Genomic DNA, 10,619 nt, shown 5'->3' on the forward strand with positions numbered 1-10,619 from the left:
TGGTTTTTCTTCTAGGTCAATTATAGTCTATTTAAGTGTTCCCAAATTCCCTCTTGCACTCTCTGTTACGTAGCAGTCAGTGTTGGTAAAAAACCCGGGTTTTTTAGAAAAACCCGACCCGGGCCGGTTCTTTAAAAAAAAAACCTGCATTGATTTTATTGGGGAAAATGCGTTTTTTTTTTTACAATTTGCTAGTTTCATATATATTATCTATTTCCTTATTGATTCTTTATCTTTACTATTTAAATCTAGTAATATTTCTATCCCCTCAGTTTCATTTGTATTTCAGCTATCTACTTATAATCCTGGAAAAATTAAGAGAAAAATATAAAAATAAGTTGAAGGGAAATGCAAGTCTCCTACTAAGTAAAAATCCTTTCCCGAGACCGATTTTAAAGCCAAGTCTGTACCAATAGGGCATCCTCGTATTTTAAGTTTATATCAGACCAGGACCAGGTATGGTAATTAAGACTTCTTCAGCTGAAACCTACATTGGAAAGTCTGGGAAACTGAAATCCCAAGTTTCTGACAGCAACGTTTATTAAACAATTTTTACCACATTGTCATTTATCTATCTAATTATTTATTTATCATCACTTGCCTATTGGCCTATGAAAGTTTAAGTTTTGTACTACCCAAAACCAATGCCAAGTTTGTTTGTCTTTAGGCATAAAGTATTAAATGTAGCTAGTTTTTCATAATTACATTACTTTTCAATATGAAATTATAACAAATACTGGATTTTCTTTTATTCCTGATATTTCATAATGTATGTGCATATTGTATACTGTATCTGTACAGTACAGTAATGCCCTGTTGCAGTAAAAAAGTTGAGACTTCAGTTTACTTCGTAGGCCTAGGCTAGACCTCATGTACCTTATGTGCCTGGTGTGACCATAAACCTGATTTAAGAACAGATCTGAGTTACAACAGGTCTCAGAAACTGATCTCGCAGTAGGAGATTTGCTGTACTGTAAATTGTAATGAACTATATTATGTCTTCCAAAACCTAAAAAAAGGGATTTTTAGGTATACTGTTCTACTCTTCATTATGTATCACACTGAAATTTTTCACAGTTGTACCATAATAATTTATCATAGAAACAGAAAACATCTAAAAAAGATTAAAAAAAACCTGCCCAGTTTTTTTTTTAGATTAGAAAACTATTCTATTATATCTTCTATATTTTCCATAATTTAAAAAAAGGGGGTTGTAAATATATTTGTTATACTTTAAATTATGTATAAAACTAAAAGTTACGCCATAGAACAATGATAATGGATTATAGAAGCAAAAACCAGCTAAAAACTTAAAAAAAAAAGGCCACCGTGGTTTTTAGATTAAAAAACCCGGCCCGAGGAGGCAAGCGGGTATGTCCCCGGGTATCTATCTACCCATGCCAAACCTGCTACAATTCTTTCCTTTTCTCCAGATCATCTTATATTATCTGCATGACTTTCATCCAAGGGTTTAGACCTAATGTTTGGCGTTCTTGTGATATCTGGCTACGTCATATTTTTTGCTCTTCAATAATCTAGGCTTGAGTACCCACCAAATTCAGCTCTTTGGCGCAAGATTTAGATTTTTTGTAATCCTTTTATCTCCTTTCTATCACTGTTTCTCCCGGTCATTTCCTCAATTTTTGCAGCTTTCATAACTATTGAAATAGCTGTATTATTGACGTAAGTTCAACCAACACTTCTGCAGTGTCCAAATCAGCCTCTAAACAAAGCAAACCTATGCTCAACCACTAAAGGTTCAGACTAGTAAATTTACCTTCCTATTCTCTGTTGCGGTTTTCTAATACACGCTTCAACTCTTCAATAAAACCGCTTGATAAAACAGACTTGTTTTCTGCGAAGACATTTCCTACAGGTTTTCGACATTCACAGCTCTTAAATTTCTTTCATTTCGTAAGACAATAACTTGTGGTACTCCCTTAATATAATTATCAATTCCTGTACACGGCTGAACGAATTTACATTAACACAGTGGTCAAAATCTGCTACGCCTCTTCCAAGACTTTACTTCCTTTTCCGCCGTCTTCGTTCATAGCAAAAGTAAAAGTAAAATCTGAAATGACGTGACCTCCTCCTTTCTCTACCAAAAAGTGAGATGAACTACATGTTCACGAAGTGCCATATGTCAACAATGTTTTAAAAGTCTGTCGCTTTTCACTTTAAAAGTCTTTCTTTATGATGTATTGTCCCCATTACGGAATGGCTAGAATGACCTCGCTATGCTCTGGGGAAATATCTTTGCATAGTTGACCTAAGTTTAAAGGCTTTTATGCGGTTATAAATGGGGTAATGACTGTGCGCTGGTTGCCTCTTACATATATTAGTTGGACACTTTCTGAATATTATTATTATTATTATTATTATTATTATTATTATTATTATTATTATTATTATTATTATTATTGTTATTATTATTATTATTATTATTATTATTATTATTATTATTATTATTATTATTAATTATTATTATTATTATTATTTATAATGCGTACATTCTTGTCGATCAAACCAAAACGCTCTAATCTTGCTATAGACGATTCTGCCACAATAGTTAAAAAAACAATAAAGGAGGCACTAGGAGTTCAATAGTGTTAGTGTAAAATTCAGATAATACTGCGGCAAAGGAGGGCAGCCTAACTCCTAGTTAGTTTTGTGGTTTGTTAGAAAAAATCCTTGTGGCCGTGAGTAGGAACCACCTGATACGAATATCAATCTTTAGAAGCCGTAGTCTGATGTCGCAGGGTTTAAGGCGGATGTCGTTAGTTGAAGTGAGGTAAGTTAGCATTAAGCGGGTAGTGTCGGATGCTGGTATTGGCAGAGAGATCTAAAATACTTCTGATGTACTTTGTTTAATTTTTATTCTTAAGACATAAGTATTATTTTGTCATTCCATATGGAAATGCAATTCTTACATCTTTGAGTTAAACTAGGCTTTACACCATGTCGGCCATCTCGCTGTATCTTGTATTAAAGTAGAAAATGAATTGGTTTCGTAGTTAGCTGTTCTGACCTGATAATTTACCTTTAAGAGATACATTTCTAATTCCGTTGGTACCGAATTTTCATGTCACATGATAAGAGTAATTGCTGTCCCTTTCGTGGATAAAATGACAATTTCATTGGCCGTGTGTTTTCTTTCTCTCAGGTAAACGAAGTCGTTTACGAAAATGGCATTTACAAATGAAAAGAATTTCTGAGTAAGCTTGAATAACCGAATCGCTGCAGGTCACGAGAAGTAATGTGAAAGGCCGCAATATTCTTATGAAAACGATAACTGTCTTAGAATAGGTATTCCGTAACTTTATCCATTTAGGGATCTTCTAATGGAATTTGTCGTAGTTTCCCATGCGTATTAGATCTAGCACGTTTTCTGTCTTTTTTTTTTTTTTACTGCCTTAATATGAATCGCAAATTAAACCTGAATTAATTAGTGAGTCCAATGTGGTGTCGCAACGGACAAAGCGATCTGAAGTCTCAGGTTAGCATAAGATGGCTGGATTTATATTGCGTTTGGTTGACAGTTGTAAGAATAATTCGGAGTGATTATTTCAAGAAAGGAGTCTCAAAGCATTTTCTTGATTAAGCTCACTTATCCCCAATTAATGAGGGACCGGGCTTGTTTTTAGACAGGCCGTTCGTCTTGTCTGTACACCATTAAAACGAAGTACAGAAATTCAGAAAAACGAGTTTTCTGCATTGCACCGTAAGGACTAAATTGCAAAGATTCACTCGCAAACTTATGCTCTGTAAGGCAAAGATAAGATAGTTTTATCAGTATTGCCAGTTGTCAGTCTCTGTGCAAACGGCGTCAGCGATCATTGTCGCGAGCCGAGTTTATAGCAATAAGCAGGTTTGCTTCAGTAGACCTGTTTCCAAGAATGAATATCTGAAATATATAACTGCTAGAAACTGCAAAAGGTGTTCTTTTCCCAGATTATTTATTGTGGCCAAATATGTCCTATAATAATCGTTGGTTTAAGTAGAATGTGCATTTTTTATGTAACAACTGCTTTTGAATTGTCACTACGTATGTCGTGGTGTACTTTGTAAATAGTTTCAAGAATATGTCAGAGAATCAACTCTATCTGGGCCTTCTCAATTTTCATTATAATTCTTTTCTCCTCTAGGTTATTATTGGGCAATAATTGGCCAACGTTCTGCTTTGATAAAGAGATATACATTAGCGGTGTATTTCAACACCCTTTATTCTTTATTTATAGATACAAGGGAAGATAGTCAAATACGACAGCGGAACCATCTGCCGGAAATCTCGAATTGTCTACCCCCTCCGCCTCCCTCTGTTTCACTACCTTCTCTTTTAAGAGGATCAAGACTACTGTAGTAAATACTCTGCTAATTTAGTTCTGTTTACCAACATATGAACATAAGCCAATTATTATCCAGTGTTAACGTAGAAGAAAATAGATTGATAAAGAAAACTGAGAACACTCGGTGTAAACTTAACTCAGATGATGAAGCCATCTTATTCAAAGGACTGTTGCTCATATAGAGACGTGGGTTACTAAAACGCATATAACTAGCTGAAAATTTTTATTGAAAGACGCTATTTCCACCTAGAATTTGCTTTTAACTACTGAAGGCGAAATCTGCAATATAAAAAAAAGCAAGGTATTTTAGTATGAGTCCGTAAAAATGGCTACTGCTTTAAAACTATTAGAGATAAAGAGCTAAATTAGTCTCATTTAATATCTCTAGTAGAGTAAGTCAACAATATCTGGATAAAAAATCGAGTACATTACAGAGTTTATTTTTCTTACCCGGTGCGAGATTTACTAAAGATCGACTTTTTTCAAATTTTTTCGTCAATATTTGACAATTGTCCCTTAACGAGACCAGTTACAAAAAAAGGGTCTACTTCCTTCTTATATTATTATTATTATTATTATTATTATTATTATTATTATTATTATTATTATTATTATTATTATTATTATTATTATTATTATTATTATTATAAAGAAAAAAATATTTGAAGCGCTACATTGACCCTTAATTGCCGTGGTTATTATTTCTACTAGTTTTTTAAAGTCATTTTGCGGATTACAAGATGAGCACAATTATCACCCGCAGTGTGATCAAATGAGCTTTCAAAAAACTCTTCATCATTGTCAATTCGGCAAATGAGTTTTGCTAATAGCTGGAGGGGCGTCCTTCAACAAAACTGTCCATTCTTAAAAATAAGGGAACTATCAAACGGTTAATGAACTGCTCCGGCGAGTCATTAAAAACGATGCAACAAGCGAAATCAATTGCTCCGTCAGACGGAAGGAGGAAAAGTGGGAGGAGGAGAAGGGAGCCGTTGAGGGGAAACTAATGAATTTGCTGCCCCGTGAATATCGCATCATACATCCTCCTCTTTGTAGTGACGCAATATTAATGCCTTCCAATGAATGCTGGGTCATGTTATCTGTTTGCATAACGAAATTGCTCTTGTTTGATTCTATGACTTGCCCCGTTTTTGTAACGTCCTGCACGAATAATTAATTTTCATAATTATTGCTTGGTCATCTCATTGCCTTTTGATGACCCATTTCAGATTGATAATAACAGCCATGGAGGAATCGTTGACTGACATGCGTTAGAGGATGAATTGAGTTACAGTAGATGTTTCTGTTATTTAACTTTGGTAACTGGAATTCATAAGCTCTGGTTAGAGGTAGTCCTCTCATTATTCTTGTTTTTATGTAAAATATTCATTTTTGAAGATTTTTAGAATTTCTGGGTTGTTTATTTTTTTTTCAAATATTCTCTCTTTCAAGATACTATTATGAAGTCATCACCAACGATAAGTACTGAGAGAGAGAGAGAGAGAGAGAGAGAGAGAGAGAGAGAGAGAGAGAGAGAGAGAAATGAAGTGTGTGCAAGAAGCGAAGACCGACGAGGAGCGAGATTAAATACCCTGATTCTAGAAGAGATAGAGCATAAAAAGATGAGTAAGAAAAAGCTGAGAAGAAGGTCTGGGGAGAGGAGAGGAGTTACAGGAAGAGGGGCGAGATGAAAGCAAGAGAAAAAAGATAAATTGAATGGAAGAGAGAGACTTGAACTGGAGAGTCGAGAAAAGAAAGGTGAAGGGTGGTTGAGTGGATTTTTTTTTTTTTTGTCACTGATATAAAGAAAACACCACACCGGATTTATGTTGAGTACATCACTTGCTTTTTATGAGATCAATCTTTTCCCCCTCTGGCCAATAAAAGTAAATATCATTCTCTCTCTCTCTCACTCTCTCTGCTTAAAATAAATGTCTCGTGTTTTTCATTGTGTTGTAATATAGATCTTACATAATAACGTTATATTCAAAACGGTGTTCCATCTTGCTATAACACTTACTGACGTTCCTGTGTTTTAACTTTGCTGATTGTGATTTTTTTTTATAAGATAAAGTTATTGCACGGAGGTAAAATTCGAAATTTTGTCTCATTTGAATTGTTCACACAAAATGAAGTTTGACCAAGTTGAAGTTACAGACTTTACATTATTTTACGTGGATATAGTACGTGGTGATACGAGTTTGCTACAAATATAATGGAAGGAATGTGAGCCTTCTTATTGCAGTTTAGAGCTTTGAGAATATAGTAACTATTCATGGTATAAAAGGACTTTGCTGGATATATGTTTTATGTTTTTTTTAGAATGTACAGTAAACTGTAGAAAACTGAAACTCTTAGATAATGTTGATCTTGATCATTATTAGATAGCTGTAAACGCTACACACTGAGTAACCGATCTTTTGTTTTGAGCAAATCTAACTGAAAGTTAGGTTAATCTGTAATGGTAACAGAAATATCACATAGCCAACTATTGGCTTCTTCCAACGACTTTTGGAGGTATTTCTTGCGAGTAAAGCTTTTATTTATTTATTTATTTTTCTCAGACTACCTTTATTTAATTTCTGTATCTGTAATTAAAACTTTGATATTGATAACAATGAAGTCGGTCATCCGTATCAGTAGACATTATAGAGGGTCCGTGAACCGAATCCTTATAACTCGTTGAAAATTCGTTGAGAAGTTTTTCATACAAACACTTCTTGAATTACGGGCTGCTGAGAAGGAAAGGGCCTGTGCCAGCACAAGGCGGGCTTCATCCAACGACGGTTCCTCTTGACCCGAGTTCAAAATAGTCCGTGAGTGACATAAAAAAAACTTACCCTGTTAATTACAAGAGGGATAGTTTTAATTGCACTATAAATAGTAACGGTAGCTTAATAATAAAGACGGTAAAGATGAAACGACGACTGTTAACGGTAAAGGGGGAATATACTTTCGGATGAGCAAAGGCTTGAAGGGACTTTACTATTCTGCGAGTTGTTTCTGAGTTATGGTCCCATAATAAAGCCCCATTAAACCATAGGCATTAACCGCCTGAGTTATTAGTCGCGAAGTTTTTCGAAAGTGAACTTCGATTTTCCAAGGAAGAAGAATTATCTTCGCTCATAAGGAAAAGGGTTTTAACTCTTTCTTTTACTTTTTTTTATCGGCTGTATGTAGGATTTCCAATTTTTGGCCTGGGTGTATGACGAGAGAGAGAGAGAGAGAGAGAGAGGAGAGAGAGAGAGAGAGAGATTGTTCAACGAGGTTTAGTTAAGGGAGTGAAACTTGAAACTTATTGGTGTTGAGGGGAATTTTCGAAGAAATGGTTACCTCAATATGAACTGTCTGTTCAGCGTGGTTCAAGGATCAAGAGGATAACTGATAAGTAGTCGAAAGAATGGAGTGAAAATAAAATTACGGAATTCATAAAGGTAACTAAAAGTTTTTTAACTTTATGATTAAAGGAACTGATTTTTTTTATGCTGGTAAAGCCAAGTTGGGCAGGACACCGCTTTTTTTTTTTTTTTTTTTTTACAATGAACCGGCTTCTTTTTTTTTTTTTTTTTTTACAATATAATGAAAGAATGGGAACTATTTTAATAAGCATTAATGTATCTTGTTGTTTCTGTTCTCGGTTTTGAGCGCTTATCTTAATCGGGAAATTGGCCACACGACCTCGTCGGCTTCTCAAAATTCTGCGGCCTCCCATTCTGGCCTCCGCACTTTGACCCTAAAACGAAGTTGAAGCATCTTTTATCGGCAACTCCTTGTTTATAAAGAATGAGTTGCCATTAAGGTGAATATGAAGCAGTATTTTGTAAGTTTGGAGTCGGTCTCTCTCTCTCTCTCTCTTTCTCTCTCTCGCTGTGAAGCATCGTTCCCATTAAGAATTAGATGGGGGATCTTGCCTGGCTTCCGGCGAGAAAATATATGTGCGTATTCCCAAACGTGGTTTTAAAAGGCATTAGACAGTGACGTATTATCGTATGGGGACAGAAGACACTAAATTTGGTAGGTGATGTCCACAGGGACGCATCGTCGTATGGTGACTACAAAGGCTAATGTGGTGTCACCTTGAAGGATGGCAAGTGTCGATGTATGCAACTTTTTTTTTTAAGATTTTGATTACGGTTGTGTCATAGGCTCTGATTTATTACTTGCCTGGCTTGCAAAATTCCTTACTGTTAAGGTTTTTATTTATTCGCGAAGTAAAAGATGGCAAATATAAATAATTCTTCAGTAATGTAATGTTTGTTTCAGTCACGTTTTAATGAAAATAATTTATGGTTCTGGGGTATATTTTTTCTTATGACTCAAAACACGTATAAGTTACTAAAGACTTCTGTTTGTGTTTTGAGATTCCGCTTTTATTCCAGTTAGGATAAGAGGGTTTTAAGAAAGTAATTGCACTAAAGAAAGTTTCGTGTGTTATGGGTCGAAAATGTTTTCAGTGGGTCATTTTGGTCTGTTTGTTGTGGTTCTGATAAAAATGATACAAATCCACAGTTGTACGTTGAATATCCAAATCGTAACGCCGATGCCCGTACGATTGGGTGGAAGATTATAATTCTTGTAAAGTTCCTCTATGGTCTGATAGCTACTGAAAACTAATGCTAAAATAGGTCTATCTGTACTTTGAAATTCGTTGATTATATTTATCAGTCTTCGAAAACTTTAACATTAATTATAGAGTAGCTAATGAGAGCAAACTTAGGACAAAGTAAGATTTTATTGCCGTGATGTATTGATAAGTTATCCCGAAGATGCCAAGAATGGAACTCATCTTTATGAAAGAAGAGAAAAAAAATGTGTGACTCGCTGTGGAACTTCTCATTTCCAAAAGTCCTTTATTCCTCCCTCTTCCGTCTGTGTCTCCCTTTACTTCCTCTTACTTCTTCCTTTTTGACCCCTTATTTTTTGGTAGCTTAAATTTCAAGTCCATATAAATAGGTGTCATATACTGAATAATGATAATAATTGATTTCAGGGGCTTTGGTTGACACATAATCCGCATGTTGCAGGTAATGATTATGATAATACGTTATTTAGGGTGAAATTAAAGATCAGTTGCTTCATGGAGTAGATCCAAGTGGTAGAAACTCTTAAGGGCGCTCCAGTATCTGTTGTGCTGGCGCAGCGAAAATTCTCTCTCTCTCTCTCTCTCTCTCTCTCTCTCTCTCTCTCTCTCTCTCTCTCTCTCTCTCTCTCTCTCTCTCTCTCTCTCTCTCTCTCTCCTGCTGCTGCTGCTGCTGTTGTTCAAAATTCCTTCTCGCGTCAAGGAAGTGAAATTGAAGTCCGCGCTTTACTTGTTTACTGGAAAATTTCATTAAACGCGACGATTTTAAGTAAATTAAATAACTGAGTTTTCTTTCAGTTTTTTTTGGTACTATTTTTTTAATAAGAGAGGCTGTCAAATTTCAATCTTCTTCTTTTTTTTCATCATGAATGTTTTTCGTAACATCCAAAGAGTATTTTCCTTGTATATTGAAAGCAGATTCAGTTATTATTGTTGTATTTCTCTCTCCGCTGAGATGGTGAGTAGAAGTTTAGCATAAGAAATTGATACGATTTTATGTGTTATGTTTTCATGGTTTTGCTTGGAGGAATAATCAAAATGATATCGTTAAAGGTTAGGTCATATACTCAGTCATTCCCTTGACCTTTAAGTTTGTTTGAGAATACAGATAACTTCAACGTCACAATGGTTTGGTATTTGCTTCTCACCTCGGTGGTCGCGGGTTCGATTCTCGGCCATTCCATTGAGGAGTGAGAGATGTGTATTTCTGGTGATAGAAGCTCACTCTCGACATAGTTCGAAAGTCACGTAAAGCCGTTGGTCCCGTTGCTGAATAACCACTGGTTCCATGCAACGTAAAAACACCATACAAAAAGAAATAAATAAATAAAAGACTAATCTTTTCAGAAAAGGAAGAAAAAATTATTTTTTTGCATGATGTCTTCATTTCCTCATAGAAGCACTGGGTAGTTTATATTGAAAAAAAAAATCATTAATCATCTGCCCATGATAAGGTTTTGTTACTTATCTTATTAAGTGTATTAAATTTGGTGAACATTCTTATGTACCCAGAGAAAGAAAGTTTTTCCCATTAGAATGTGAGCTTGATTAACCTAGATCAAGTTTCCCGTTTTATTTCACACTCTTGAGTGGAATGCTACGTGGAATTCCACTTGGGTTTCTAAGCACCTCAGTGGCGTGATTGGTATGGTCTTCACCTGCCACCTCGGTGGCCGCGAGTTAGATTCTCG

This window comes from Macrobrachium nipponense, chromosome 30 (genome assembly GCF_015104395.2).
Source record: "Macrobrachium nipponense isolate FS-2020 chromosome 30, ASM1510439v2, whole genome shotgun sequence".
In the NCBI taxonomy this organism is placed as follows: Eukaryota; Metazoa; Arthropoda; class Malacostraca; order Decapoda; family Palaemonidae; genus Macrobrachium; species Macrobrachium nipponense.